The 16090-nt window shown below is 32.4% G+C and overlaps 1 protein-coding gene across 2 annotated transcripts in view; it reads left to right on the plus strand.

Annotated features, from left to right (window-relative positions):
• Positions 1-16090, plus strand: part of CHCHD3 (coiled-coil-helix-coiled-coil-helix domain containing 3) — a 336173-nt gene that overhangs the window by 39017 nt on the left and 281066 nt on the right. The gene's annotated exons all lie outside the window — the stretch shown is intronic.

The raw sequence follows: 16090 nt of genomic DNA on the forward strand, positions 1-16090 counted from the left end.
TATCAGAGTTTTGCTTGCCACTTCCCTACCCTCCATATAATGAAACTCGTTTTAGATGTAGGAATATTCATATTTTCTGAAACAAAATTTAAGTGATTGCATAGTAGAGTAAAAAAAAAAAATCCCTTAATTTGGGGTCAGGAAACCCACATTGGAATCTTAGATTGATGAGGGGAGCCCCAAAAAACTCTTTCTCTTTCTCCCTCTCTGACTTTGGGAATGAGCCATGAGATAGAGCACTTGAGAAGCTCCTTCAAGAAGACTTTCTCCTTAAATCCTGCCACTGTAAAGATCCCGCCCAAGAAAAAACAGCTTCATTCTGTTTTCTTGGTGGGGGCTGATTGAGTCCTGAGCTGGAGAATTCCAACCCCTATTCAATGGAAGATTTTCTTTTCAATTCCAGCTCAAATTCCACCCACCAGCCTCATCAGGAGGGGGAGCAGGCCTCCCCTTATAACCAAAGGCTTCTATTATATAAAAGCCAATTTTAAATCCTATTCTTGCAGAGGACCTAATATGCCATGCCATGCCATGCCATGCTATGCCGAGGAAACCTCTGCCCACTGGAGTGATATTCTCTTTCAGCATTACCTTCTCTTTATCTCCCTCACCTATTTCCCTAATAAAACATTATACCTTTCTGTCAGGATTTCTCTGCTAGAAACTTTACTTCTCTGTTGGAATCTTGCCACTAAGGAATTTAGCCTCTAATTTTCCTTGATCTACAAAGACAAGGCAAATTAATAGTGTTAATGCAATTTTCCTAAAAAGGATACTTAAACCACTTGAGTACAAACTTTTCTAGCACCTGTGAATAAGGAAATACCTGCTTACATAGAAAAATTTATATGGTACTTGGGAATTACTTTTTAAATTAAAACTGTTAATCTAAAGGCTTCTGTTAGGAAATATTTTGTTAGCCTATTTCTAATCCCTCTATATGCTTGACAGTAACAAATCTATATTTTCTTGAAAAATCTAAACTTATCACAAAATCTAACTGCTGTTCTAGTCTAAAATACTGATTTCAAAAAATGTATAAATTTAAAATGACTTCATATATAAATGTTCAACTCACACAAATTTGGTAAAGGAATGTGCTTTGTATCATTAAACTCTTCAAAAATTTTGATTACCCTTCTGATTAGTGTAAAATATTGAATTGATTTTTTAAAAATATATAGCCTGAAAATGATTTCTATATTTAAATTTTCAATTCAGATAAATTTAGTAGTTAAAGTGACATTTGTCTTTGTAATAGTCTTTACCTCCTTATTTTTAGAATGGGAAGAATGAGTATATAGACAAGATTCTGTAAATTACAAACAGGATTCTATAAGTTATTTATACAGATTCTTGCTACTTATTCTCACTAAGAGAGGGGCCATCTTAATAACGAAGGTCTAGGTAGTTTTCTTAGGCACATACCAGTTAAATTACTTGTCCAGTGTCATTATAACTAGTTAGTATCAGGGGCTGGATTTGAACTTGGATCTTCTTGCATTGTAAACTTTCTTTTTGTTTCTTTTTTCTGTTCTGAGTTCCACAAACACCTAAAAACAGTATTTCCATATTTAACATTAAACAGAAGGAGATTACTTTTGAAACTGAATTTCTTGTGTTAAACTTGTGTTAATAAATATATTAAGTTATATGAATTTAAAAAATATATAATAAATTTAATACACTATCTTTTTTCTTTTTATGGTTTTTAAATTTTATTTTTCAATTAAGCAGCATATATTTGCTTTTACCACTTACCATTTTCAAAGAAAACCAAAATTCCTTGTAACAGATATGTTTAATTGAAGCAAAATAAATCTCTGTATTTTCTATGTTCAAAAATTTATACCTTATTTTGCATCTTGATTCCATCATCTCTCTTTTAATTAAAGCTTTTTACTTTTCAAAATATGCATGGACAATTCTTTTTTTTTTAAATTTTATTTTTTATTACAGATTTTTATATACCAAACATATGCATGGATAATTTTTCAATACTGACTCTTGCAAAATCTCCTGTTCCAATTTTTCCCCTCCTTCCTCTCCTTCCCCCCTCCCCCCATGGCAGATAGTCCCATACGTGTTAAATATGTTAAAGTATATGTTAAATACAATACATGTATACATATTTATACAGTTATCTTGTTGCACAGGAAAGATGGGATTTAGAAAGAAGGTAAAAATAACCTGAGAAGGAAGAAACAAAAATGCAAGTGAACAGTAAAAGAAAGAGTGGAAATGTTATGTTGTGTTCCATACTCATTTCCCAGTGTTCTTTCTCTGGGTGTAGCTAGTTCTGTTCATTACAGATCCATTGTAACTGATTTATGTCTCTCCAATCTTCTCTGTATTCATCCTGCTGGTTATTTCTTATAAAACAATAATATTCCATAACATTTATATACCACAATTTCTTCAGCCATTCTTCAATTGGTGGGCATCCCTTCAATTTCCAGTTTCTAGCTACTACAAAAAGGGCTGCCACAAACATTTTTGCTCATGTGGGTCCCTTTCCCTTCTTTAAGATCACTTTGGGATATAAGCCCAGTAGTAACACTGTTGGATCAAAGGATATGCACAGTTTGATAACTTTTTGGGCATAATTCCTGATTGCTCTCCAGAATGGTTGGATTTGTTTACAATTGCACCAACAATGCATCAGTGTCTCAGTTTTCCCATATCCCCTCCAACATTCATCATTATTTTTTCCTGTCATCTTAGCCAATCTGACAGATGTGGTGGTATCTCAAAGTTGTCTTAATTTGCATTTCTCTGATCAATAATGATTTGGAGCATCTTTTCATATGATTAGAAATAGTTTCAATTTTTTCATCCCAAAATTGTCTGTTCATATCCTTTGACTATTTATCAATTGGAGAATGGCTTGATTTCTTATAAATTAGAGTTAATTCTTTATATATTTTGGAGATGAGGCCTTTATCAGAACCTTTAGCTATAAAAATGTTTTCCCAGTTTATTGCTTCCCTTCTAATCCTGTCTGCATTAGTTTTATTTGTAAAAAAAACCTTTTTAACTTAATATACTCGAAATTTTCTATTTTGTGATCAATAATGACCTCTAGTTCTTCTTTGGTCACAAATTCCTTCCTCCTTCACAGGTCTGAGAGGTAAAGTATCCTATGTTCTTCTAATTGATTTATAATCTCATTCTTTATGCCTAGATCATGAACCCATTTTGGTTTTATCTTGGTGTATGGTGTTAAGTTTTGATCAGTGCCTAGTTTCTCCCATACTAATTTCCAATTTTCCCAACATTTTTTTGTTAAACAGTGAATTCTTATCCCCAAAGTTGAGGTCTTTGGGTTTGTCAAACACTAGATTGTTAAAGTTGTTGACTATTTTGTCCTTTGAACCTAACCTATTCCACTGATCAACTAGTCTATTTCTTAGCCAATACCAAATAGTTTTGGTAACTGCTACTTTATAATATAGTTTTAGATCAGGTACAGCTAGGCCACCTTCATTTGATTTTTTTTTTTTTTTTTTAGTTCCCTTGAAAGTCTTGACCTTTTGTTCTTCCATATGAATTTTGTTGTTACTTTTTCTAGGTCATTATAATAGTTTCTTGGAGGTCTGATTGGTATAGCACTAAATAAACAGATTAGTTTAAGTAGTATTGTTATCTTTATTATATTCGTTTGATCTATTCAGGAGCACTTGATATTTTTCCAATTGTTTAGATCTGACTTTATTTTTGTGGAAAGTGTTTTGTAGTTTTGCTCATATAATTCCTGACTTTCCCTTGGCAGATAGATTCATAAATATTTTATACTGTCAACAGTTATTTTAAATGGAATTTCTCTTTGTATCTCTTGCTGTTGGATTTTATTAGTGATGTATAAAAATGCTGATGATTTATATGGATTTATTTTGTATCCTGCAACTTTGTTAAAGTTGTGGATTATTTCTAATAGTTTTTTAGTAGAATCTCTGGGGTTCTTGAAGTATACCATCATATCTTGATGCAAAGGGTGATAATTTGGTTTCCTCATTACCTACTCTTAATTTCTTTTTCTTTTCTTATTGCCAAGGCTAGCATTTCTAATACAATATTGAATAGTAATGGTGAAAGTGGGCAACCTGTTTCACTCCTGATTTTACTGGGAATGGTTCCAATTTATCACCATTACATATGATGCTTACTGATGGTCTTAAATAGATGCTATTGACTATTTTAATGAAAAGTCCATTTATTCTTGTACTCTCTAGTATTTTTAATAGGAATGTGTGTTGGATTTTATCAAATGTTTTTTCTGCATCTATTGAGATGATCATATGGTTTTTGTTAATTTGGTTATTGATATAGTCAGTTGTGTTAATAGTTTTCCTAATATTGAACCAGCCATGCATGGACAATTCTTTAACATTAGCCCTTGCAAAACCTTGTGTTCTAATTTCCCCCCTCCCTTTCCCCACACCATCCTCTAGATGGCAGGTAGTCCAATATATGTTAACATGATAGATATAAATGTTAAATCCAGTATATGTATACATATTTATGCAATTATTGTGCTGTACGAGAAAATTCAAATCAAACCAGTTTTGAGAGAGAGAGAGAATGCAAATGCGCCATATCCATCAGAATGGATCATCATATAATCATCTTCTTGTCAGAACACACTACTTTTAAACCTACCCTGCTTGTTTATTTCCCTCTGAATATCCTTGTTTTTAGTTGCATACTTTTTTTTTTTTTAAGTTTCAATTATCTTTTCTCTGTTTTATTTTTTATTTTTATCTTTTTGGAAATCTCCCCTCCTTAAGAATCTAGTTTTTCCTTTCAAATAAAAAAAACAAAACCAAACAAAACAAAACCTAATATTTGAAACAGAAGCATAGTAAAACAAGATAGATTCTACTATATAACATCTAAAAATCTATTTTCCATTTTATACCTTATGTCGCTTACCCCTCTATCAGCAGATAAAGAGCAAGCTTATGTCATTGATCCTGTGGAATCATAGTTGGTTTTTGTTTTTATCAGAGTTCTGAGGTCTTTGAAAGTTCTTTGTTTTATAGTTTTTCATGTAATAGAAATTGTTCTGGTTCTATTCATTTCAGTCTTCATCAGTTCATATGTCTTCCCAGATTTCTCTGAAGGTATTCTTTCCCATCTTTTCTTATTGCCAAGGCTAGCATTTCTAATACAATATTGAATAGTAATGGTGAAAGTGGGCAACCTGTTTCACTCCTGATTTTACTGGGAATGGTTCCAATTTATCACCATTACATATGATGCTTACTGATGGTCTTAAATAGATGCTATTGACTATTTTAATGAAAAGTCCATTTATTCTTGTACTCTCTAGTATTTTTAATAGGAATGTGTGTTGGATTTTATCAAATGTTTTTTCTGCATCTATTGAGATGATCATATGGTTTTTGTTAATTTGGTTATTGATATAGTCAGTTGTGTTAATAGTTTTCCTAATATTGAACCAGCCATGCATGGACAATTCTTTAACATTAGCCCTTGCAAAACCTTGTGTTCTAATTTCCCCCCTCCCTTTCCCCACACCATCCTCTAGATGGCAGGTAGTCCAATATATGTTAACATGATAGATATAAATGTTAAATCCAGTATATGTATACATATTTATGCAATTATTGTGCTGTACGAGAAAATTCAAATCAAACCAGTTTTGAGAGAGAGAGAGAGAATGCAAATGCGCCATATCCATCAGAATGGATCATCATATAATCATCTTCTTGTCAGAACACACTACTTTTAAACCTACCCTGCTTGTTTATTTCCCTCTGAATATCCTTGTTTTTAGTTGCATACTTTTTTTTTTTTTAAGTTTCAATTATCTTTTCTCTGTTTTATTTTTTATTTTTATCTTTTTGGAAATCTCCCCTCCTTAAGAATCTAGTTTTTGCTTTCAAATAAAAAAAACAAAACCAAACAAAACAAAACCTAATATTTGAAACAGAAGCATAGTAAAACAAAATAGATTCTACTATATAACATCTAAAAATCTATTTTCCATTTTATACCTTATGTCGCTTACCCCTCTATCAGCAGATAAAGAGCAAGCTTATGTCATTGATCCTGTGGAATCATAGTTGGTTTTTGTTTTTATCAGAGTTCTGAGGTCTTTGAAAGTTCTTTGTTTTATAGTTTTTCATGTAATAGAAATTGTTCTGGTTCTATTCATTTCAGTCTTCATCAGTTCATATGTCTTCCCAGATTTCTCTGAAGGTATTCTTTCCCATCATTTCTTTTATTGCAATGATACGTCATAATTTGTTTAGCTAACCCTCAATTGATAGGTACTCCCTAGTTTGCGGTTCTTTGTTGTGACAAAAAAGATTGCTATACACACATGTGGTTCTTTTTTTCATCTCTGCGTTTTGGCCTAGAAGGCAGGTCAGTATTTAAGAAATTTTGGGGCATAATTCCTAATTACGGCTCTATGGACAGTGGTTCAGGAGCCCTTCCAACATTGGGGGTTTTCCTTTTTTGTTAATTTTTTGGTGAAACTGTAGAATTATTTTAATTCTCTCTTATTAGTGACTTTAAAATTATTTTTCCATATAGTAATTGATATCTTATATTTCTTCCTTTGAAAACTGCCTTTTCATAAATACACAAATTAGGCGCTTCCTATGTTTCAGACATTGTGCTAAATACTGGGGATACAAATACAAGCAAGAAAACTAGTTCCTACTTTCAAGCAGCTTACATCTAATGAAAGAAGACTACACATTGAGCATAGATGGAAAGTTGAGGGGAAATTACACTTGTGGCTGGCATACTTTGAAACTGGTGGTGGGGAAGTAAAGTGGAAGTTTGATGATGAGTGCCCAGAGGAACTACGGGTGTGCAAATCATTTGATCTGTTGGGAAATGGCTGTTCTTACATATGTATCAATCAGTCCTCAAATATCTTAGATGTCAGTCTCTTACTAGAGAAACTATGCAGATTTTTTCCTGCAAAGATTTTCACTTTCACTTCTTATCTTACTTTTATTATTTTGCTTGTATGAAACTTTTTCAATTTTATGTAGTTCAAGTTGTCCATTTTACCTTTTGTGATCCTTTCTCATGTTTGGTCACTTTCATTCATAGATGTGAAAGGTATTTTCCCTTTTTCTTCTCTAATTATTTCTAGATCATGCATTCATTTTGAGATTATATGTATAATATGTGGCATGAGTATATGGTTTGAGATCTTGATCTGAATCTAATTTGGTACCTGCTTTCCATTTTTGTCAATTTTTGTTTAATAATGATTTTTTATGCTAGGAATTGCAGTCTTTGCATTTATCAGACATGATATTCATTTGCTTTTTCATGTGATGTACTTAATCTGTTTTCCTGTTGTATTTAGCTACTATTTTTTAGCTAGTGCCAAATAATTTTGATGATTATTGCTTTTTAGTATAGTTTAAGTTCTAGTTCTACCAGGATCCCTTCTTTCCCACTGTTTTTTCATTATTTTCTTTGATATGGGACCCTGGATTGTTCAAAGCCTACCATACATAGCCTTTTTCTCCTTTCTCCTTTCATCTTTTTATACCTTATACTCTCCCAACTCCAATCCTAACTCCTGGTCCAAAAATACGCACAAACACATGTTCTGCTATCTAGTAATATTGCCCTCCTTGCTGGTCTTGGAATAAGACTTTCCATTTCCTTATTTGAGACATTTTCACTGGCTGTTCCCTCTGCCTACAACTGTGTCCCTCCTTTTCTCTGCCTCCTAACTTTACTGGCTTCCTTCAACTTTCCTATAAAATTCTACTTTTGCTATCTATGTGAGTTCTAATACCTTTCCCCCCTTTTTCCAAATTTATCCTGCATATAATTGTTAGCTTGTGGTCTCTCCCTTGTTAATATAAGTTTCTTCAAAGCAGGGATTTTTCTTTGTGACCCTGGTATATTGAAACATAGTAGCAGTAAATGTGCATTGATTGATTCTTTATGATCCTGATTTTTTTGTTGTTCTTCAAGATGAATTTTGTTGTTTTTTTCATTTAATAGTCTTTAACCTGCTTTTTTACATATATATATGTGTAAAATATATATGTAAAATTATAAAAGGATGTGGAGGTATAGTACATTCACTCTAGTAGTGTACCACTTTTGAAACATGCAGCTTTAATTGGCTAAGAAGAACCAGATTGTGATGATTATGTAAAGGGAAAAAATGTTATTTATCTAAAATAAAATAAATCAGTGTTTAGGAAACTTCTCCTGACTCAGATGCAGTAATATGGAGAGAATAAGGAATGAACCAGTGAAGATGTCAGGTAATTATTCAATAGTGAAAATAGTTGAAGTTGTTTTGGGGAGGCATCTGCATTCCTGTGAATATCATAATCATAATCCCAAGTCTGCAGGCTTTCTGCCCGCATCTGTGGCATTTATTTACATTTCTAATGTCAGCTGTCTGAGCAATATTGTACCCATCACCCTTTCTAGAATTTAGCAGATTTTGTGGCCCAGCCTGTTTTGCATGAAAAGATTTCTAGTGATTGAAAAATAGCAAACTGTTTACAATGAAGGCATGTGCAAAGTAACCAAAGTGAGATATTTATGAACCTGATTGTGAAAAAAGACTTACCTTTTAAGTGAAAAAGTTCATGGCTGAGACTAATATTGATAGAATTGTTAGAGAAATGTAACAACTACTACCTTTTATCATAACCACCATCTGAAATTTTCATGATGCTTTATGGTTTAACATAAGTTCTTATTTGATACTCATGGTAACTGTTAGGTGGGCAGATAAAGGTGCATATTAATAATAGTAGTAGTAGCATTTGTATAGTATTTTCTATGTGGTGTGCTATGTGCTTTACAAATATTATCTCATTTGCGATAGTTAGGCAGAAGATGCTACCATCTCCCTCATTTTATAAATGGATCCAACCATCCACCCATTACAAAGTATTTGATATAATATTTGCACTCAGGTCTCTTGACTCCAGTTCTGGCATTCCATCCACTGTATCCCTAGCTGCCTTTTTCAATAGATAGTTTAATTCTATCTATTTTCTGTATCAATAAAAAAAATTGAGGCTCATCAAATTTAAATAATGTATGCAAAGTTACATGGTTAAGGAAGGAGCAGTAGTGATTTGAAGTCTAATTTTGACTTTAAATCTGGTGCTCTTGACCTGCTCTGACACCTGATCTGACAGGGTTGTGATGAGGAAAATGCCATATTAATCATAAAATCATTTTACAATTCCACTAAGGCATTTTCATTTTTTATTAAAGGTATATGTTGGCCATCAGGCAAATAATAGTAAATGAAATTGTTTTTTGCTCTTGTTAACTGTATTTTACAGTTGATTCACTTCATTTGTAAAGCAATATTGACAATAATGCTTTATTAAAACTGGAAGTTATGAAATGTTTCATTGTGATTTTGGAGACATCGTTCACTTCATTATGTCAAAGATTCAGTTTCCTGTATGAAATCTCTCTTTGCCATGGATTATGTCATTTGGTCAACCTTAATCTAAAGTTTACGGTGACTAAAATAGTTGCTGCTCTTTGACTAACCTAGTGATGAATCCCTAAGAACATTTGATGTTCACCAGTGGTGCTGTACTTCAAAATCTTTCTAACTTGGTAAGATGTGCCAGAATTTTACATTCTGTTAGCATGGCTTGACATTTCTAGGGTCAACTGGATATTATATTAAGGCATCAGTGTAGTGGAGATTTTAAATTTTGTTCAGAAACTGTTTCCTGTTTTAAAATGGCAAAATCATGCTAAACTAAATTACAAAGGTTTCAGAAATGCTTATGAGAGAAATTGTTTATTAAAGATTAGGAGTACTTATAGATACTATGAAAATTGTGTTTTCTGAACAATGAGTAATGATTTACTCCTTGAGATGAAGGGGGAAAATAAGAATTGTAATCATACTTCAAAAAAGAAGAGTGGTTTAATTATCTTATTGTATATTAAATGTGAAAAGAAAGTACAAGTTATATTCTATAGCCTTATGAAAAACACTAATGTTTCTGTTTTCAACTGACATACTTGGTATATATCTTTGAATTACCATAAATAAAATATGAATTAGCTAGGAGAGGAATAATGAAACCTGAATTAGGTTATTTAAAATGTCCCAAAGGAGGCTATTGTTCTGAAATGGTTGGTTTCTTGTATTAAATAGTTTGGATTTTTTGCTATTCTTTCTTATACTGCTAAGTAAGTCATTAAAACAAGAGGTAAAAAGAAGGATTAGTTTCACTTATTAAAGTATGTACCAGTGCTTCAGAGTATTTAGAAAGGAACTACTTTTTTTTTTCCCTTTTTAGAAGAATTACTCATGTTATTAAATTTTTATTCCTATTCTACATTAAAAAAAAAAAAGTTTGATGTTCATTTATTTTACCAAGGCCACAGAAAAGTCTAAGGGTGAGTTAGAAGACTTGTTCTCTTTTGAGATGTTTAGTTCTTTTGTGTTCACTTTGGTTTTTCTCATTTACTGATAAATAAGTTTTCTCAAAGAGCTATGATAGTCTTAAAATACAGAATGAGATGTATTTTTGGACATGGCTAATGTAAGAATTTGTTTGACTTGAATATATTTCTTTGTTATATGGATTTTTTTCTTTCCACATACTCTTCCCTTTTCCCCTCTCTGCTGTCCCTCTCCTTATAGTGGATGAAGTGGGAAGAAGAGAAAATAAGTGGTTATTAATTAAAAAAATAGAATATCATATAATTATAAAAAGAGAATGCTGTTGTAATATAATCATGAGGTGATGAAGGGCATATGGCAGACAGGATATGATGGGGTGAATGAAAGAGAAAAATTGAGAATGTCATTGAAATTGCCAACCTGAATAATTGTGGGGATTGATGATGGTACCTTCAATTTTAAATACCAGTTGTTTGAGGTAGTGTGATGTAATAAATTGGTGTGACTGTATTGAGTTGGAGATGTCTACATGATACTTAATTCGTGATAAATCCAAATTCCGTTGGTGGTTTTTTTTTTTTTTTTTTTGAGATTAGAGTGTAGATGAGGAATTAAGGATGAGAAATAGGTAGATCCGTAAGTAATCTTCATTGAGATGATGACTGAAGCTATGTTGATGTATAAAAGGAAAAGAGAAGGTAATTTGCACTGTCAAAAACTGCTCAAAGGTCAAGAAGGATTAGAATTAAGGAAGGACATTTAGATTGGCCAAGATTTTCAGTAACTTTTGAGAGAGTAGTTTAGCTGAAAAGACAAGATGGATATACTATGACTGATAGCAGATGATTGGATCCAATAAAGAATTTTTAAGCATAGGGTAGACATAGACACATTTGTGTCAGCAGGGAATGAGGTTGAAAAAGAGAGGGAAAGGGAAGACAATTGTGGGAGCAGTTTTTTGGAGAAGACGTGATGGGTAGGTGGTATCAAGGGCCTGTATAGAAGGGTTCCCCTTCTCATGAGGAAAATTCACTTCTTTGTGTTAGAAACAAATGAAAAGAGATATCAGGGAAAGATAGCTGAATGATGCAAAATAAACAGGAGAGAAAAGAGACTGCTCAAATGTCCTTCTTTTCCTCTGAAGTATCAGGGGATGTCTTTAGCTGAGAGGGCAGAGAGGAGAGGATGACATTGGCGATTTTAAGAAAGTTAAAAGGGTTCAGAATAGTCCCTGTGGTAAATGGGAGAGCAGATTGTTTGAGGAGGCTTAAATGAGTTCCTTTGCTTGGAGGAAGATCCCCAGTTGATATTATTTAACAGATTTACAGTGGACCAAGTCAGCACAGTGTGGTTGTTTTCTTCAGTTCAGAACTGCAGCACATGAATACATTGACTCCAAAGAAGTGAATTGTGGAAATAAGCCAAAGTTGAGGTTTTTGGCAAGATGGGATCAGTGATCAAGCAAAGATTCAAGATTCAAGATACACTGTTTCAAAATGCAGCATTTTTGTGTTTTATGTTTCACTCTCCAAAGAAATCAGAGAAAAAAAGATTGTCACTCAACTGGATGGACAATGGACAATGGTTGATAGATTTTCTCATTCTCAGATTTTTGGCCTTTATACATACTATATAATGTCTTAACTGGTATAAAATGAAGCCTAGAAGTTGGGTAAGGTGGATAGAACACTGGGCCTAGACTTAGAAAAATTCTTGATAAAACCCAGAAGTAATCTTTAATGGCTGGGCAAATAAAACTGAGAACAGTGAAGAGAACAGATGGAGGGAATGGATCAGGTCTGGTAGCAAAGATTTCTCTTAACTTTTGTTTTTCTAAATTTTCTAAAGCTGTAAGCATTTCTGGAGTAGTTTTTTGCTTTCACTGAATTTGGGCTGTCTTGAAGGATGAATAAGTTTTTTTTTTTAATTTTTATTTAATAATTACTTTATATTGACAGAATCCATGCCAGGGTAATTTTTTTTTTTTTTTTACAACATTATCCCTTGCACTCATTTCTGTTCCAATTTTTTTCCCCTCCCTCCCTCCACCCCCTCCCCTAGATGGCAAGCAGTCCTTTATATGTTGGATATGTTGCAGTATATCCTAGATACAATATATGTTTGCAGAACCGAACAGTTTTCTTGTTGCACAGGGAGAATTGGATTCAGAAGGTATAAATAACCCGGGAAGAAAAGCAAAAATGCAGATAGTTCACATTCGTTTCCCAGTGTTCTTTCTTTGGGTGTAGCTGCTTTTGTCCCTCATTTATCAATTGAAACTCAGTTAGGTCTCTTTGTCAAAGAAATCCACTTCCATCAAAATATGTCCTCATACAATATTGTTGTCGAAGTGTATAATGATCTCCTGGTTCTGCTCATTTCACTTAGCATCAGTTCATGTAAGTCTCGCCAGTCCTCTCTGTATTCATGAAGGATGAATAAGTTAAACAAGTCTAACATTATACTAAAATGCCTATTGACATTCTTTATATTAAGCTGTAGCAAATTAAATGGAGGCAGCTTTGGGAAATTGTGGCATCTCATTTAGAGTTCTTAAGGTTTATACAAATTTAATTTATGCCTTTATCCTCAGTGGGACTAAATACTTCTAAAAGGAAAAAAAAATTAAGCAATGCATCAAAAAGCAATAGCCTGAAATAATTATTACTATTTTAAATTTTAAATTATAGATATTATTTTCCTAGAGGTTTTTTGAGGTCTCTCAACTATTACTCATGTTTTTAAAGGTGCTATTAGACAAGAAAAATATGTTAGCTATTTCGCTATTTCAGTACCGATTCTTTAAACTGACTCTGAAAATGTAATCCATAGAAAGTAAGTTAGTAATTTCTTTCTTGGTGTACAGTTTTAGCAGCTGGTTGTTGATTTTTGTTTTCACATAGAATGGAATATCTAGCTGTAGCTCTGGAGTGTGTATTTAGTATCAAACAATAAAATGAAGGTTATTTGCATATTATATCATTCAGAATTAGAATTTTAAAATGACTTATAAATCCTGAAGGAGCAATAAAGCTATGTAATAAACCATTAACTTGATGATGTTAATATTTAGGTTGCTAAACTGATTTTAACACTGTTCTTCCTGATTCAATATTTATGATTTTTAACATGCAGTTAAGGATTTTCATTCTGACATCTTCATTAATAGTATATAGTAGTAACTACCCTTCCAGGTATCTAGACAGATGGCATTTTTCAGAGATAGCCTCAAAATACATTCTTCTTATTTGATAGTTAATGTTAAGTGTCAGTTGAATTCGTTTATTGTTTGTGTGCATGTCGACACAAATATGTCGACAAATATTAGTATGTAGAATAGATGGAGTTTGAAATCTACTGTATGTATTGTCTCTAAATAGAGACAAAGTGAGATCTTTGAGAGTAGGGGCTATCTTTGCTTTTCTATTTATGCATTCCCAATGCCATGTACAATCTTTAAGAAATACTTGGTCTTCCATTTTTTCATCACATAAAATGTCAAATAATATCGTGTTTCTTAAAGAATACTAGATATTTTAGTTATTTCTCTGTCCTTTACAACTTTTAATGATCATATAGAAATTTAAGCACAAGAAAAGATTCATTTTGCAGTTCACATAATCTCAAGAGACATTTTCCTTTATATTTTATTTCAACCAGTTTTTTTCCGCTGCCCTTTAAAAATAATCCTTAATTGAGCTATTTACTTCCACTATTATTTTTTCCCTAATAAATGAGCTGTGTCATTCATTGTGCATTTATTAAACCAAGCATTTTGCTAAGTACTGAAACTACAATATAAATTCAATCAGAAAGACATAAAATATGAAAACATTGCATTTTGGAAGGTGAAAATTCACCTTAAACTACTTCTATTGAAATGGGGAAAGACTATGTATATCAGCAGAAGGAGACTGAAATAGGTATTGGGGTTTGTGGCATATTTATCCTGAGTATAGCCAGAAGAAAAAGGGAAGACATGACTAGTCTGTACTCCCTCCTTAAATGGAGGTTCTGGAAGGAGTCATTCAGTAATTGGAAAAAACTATAGATGCCTTTATGCAGAGGCAAGTTATCTCTTCCATATCACTTAGGTGGAAAATCCTTATAAAATATTTTGGCCCTCTCTTTGTACCACAGAAAAAGTCTCAATTTCCCTTTTTTCTTTTATGGGGTGTTTACAGTAATTTATTAAGACTGGAAGACAAGGGACTTTACTCCACCTTTGGAAGAATCAAGATTTAAGGCTGACAGGAACCTTCAGGGCCATCTAGTCCAACCCCTTCATTTTATAGATGATGTGGCTAGCTGCTGTTTAAAACTTACTCTTTGCAAATTTATATTGAATTTTATGGTAAGAATGTATTTTCTTAATGTAATTTATCTTTATGTAGTCTATAGAATCAAAATAACAAAACCAGAAAAATTGAAAGAGTGCTCATATTTCAGAAATACTCTCATAATTCAGAAAACGATATTTAACCAGTGTGTTTGGATGTAGACTTGGATGTTGAATTTGAGAACTTTGAGTGTGACTTCTCTGAGGATTAAATAAATGTCAGGTCATAAATAACAGATTTGCATACAAGTGCTAGTTTTTTGTAAGAAAGTAAAGAGACATTTAATAAATGTTTATTAATCACCTGCTATGTGCCAGACACTGTGCTTGGGATACAAAGAAAGGTAAAAGATGGTGTTTGCCCATTAGGAGTTTTACACAGACACATGACATAAGACACAATTGGTTATTATCCCTGCTGATATTGAAGTTTTAGTGTTGAGACCAAGGCTAAAATTTAGAACTGGAAGGCTTTTTAGAGATCAAATAATTTAAACGTCACACTGAAAAACTAGGCTTTGGAGGCCTTTAAAATGCCTCTGAAAGAGAGGGACAGATGATTTGGGAATTTGAGACCATGAGAACCAAACTAAGGCCCAATCCCACATCTCCAGTTTCATAATATGAAGTTGGGAGCCTTGACATTTTAGTTACCAGTCTGATTTTGAAATTTCAATTTCAAAATGGATGAGTTTTGAGCCAATTCAAAAAGACAAAGAGTACATTTTCAGGAATTTTTTATCAGTAGACTTTGTTTATAACACCTAGAGTAGTTTAAAATGTCTTCTTAGTAATTGTAAGGTGCTTGAATCCTAGAAGGTATTAAAATGATATATTATTGTTAAAGTCTTAAGAGCTATACTTACTGAAACTAAACTTTACATTTTTTTATGTACTATGTGGTCACTAAGGCCACTGATAAACAATTTTCAAAAATTTCAGTATTTGTGTTCAATTGTTTGTGAGTCTACTTTAGAAATATTGTATTTTCTGGAGAGACATATGAGATAAATCAAGAAAAATGTCCTTTTGTTTTAAAATATTTTAAAAGAAAATTTTTATATATCTATTAAAAACATTATAGAATACTTAATAGACTTGAAACAACTTTGCAAATTTCCATGGCAGATCTGATTTGTGGTATGAATCATTCTTCTTTTCTCTTTTTTCTCTTCCTTTTATTTCTCACACTTTGCCATTCCCTAAAGAATATGTGGAAAATCATTGTGCTAATAGTTAAAGTTGGCCTTTCCTCTGTTTCTGTTTCAATAGTCCATCCTGAAACTCTGACCTTTTAGTTTTAATAAGTTTTATTTGAGAAAATGTTCAGCTGTTGA

The sequence above is a fragment of the Antechinus flavipes genome, chromosome 5 (genome assembly GCF_016432865.1).
Source record: "Antechinus flavipes isolate AdamAnt ecotype Samford, QLD, Australia chromosome 5, AdamAnt_v2, whole genome shotgun sequence".
Taxonomy (NCBI): domain Eukaryota; kingdom Metazoa; phylum Chordata; class Mammalia; order Dasyuromorphia; family Dasyuridae; genus Antechinus; species Antechinus flavipes.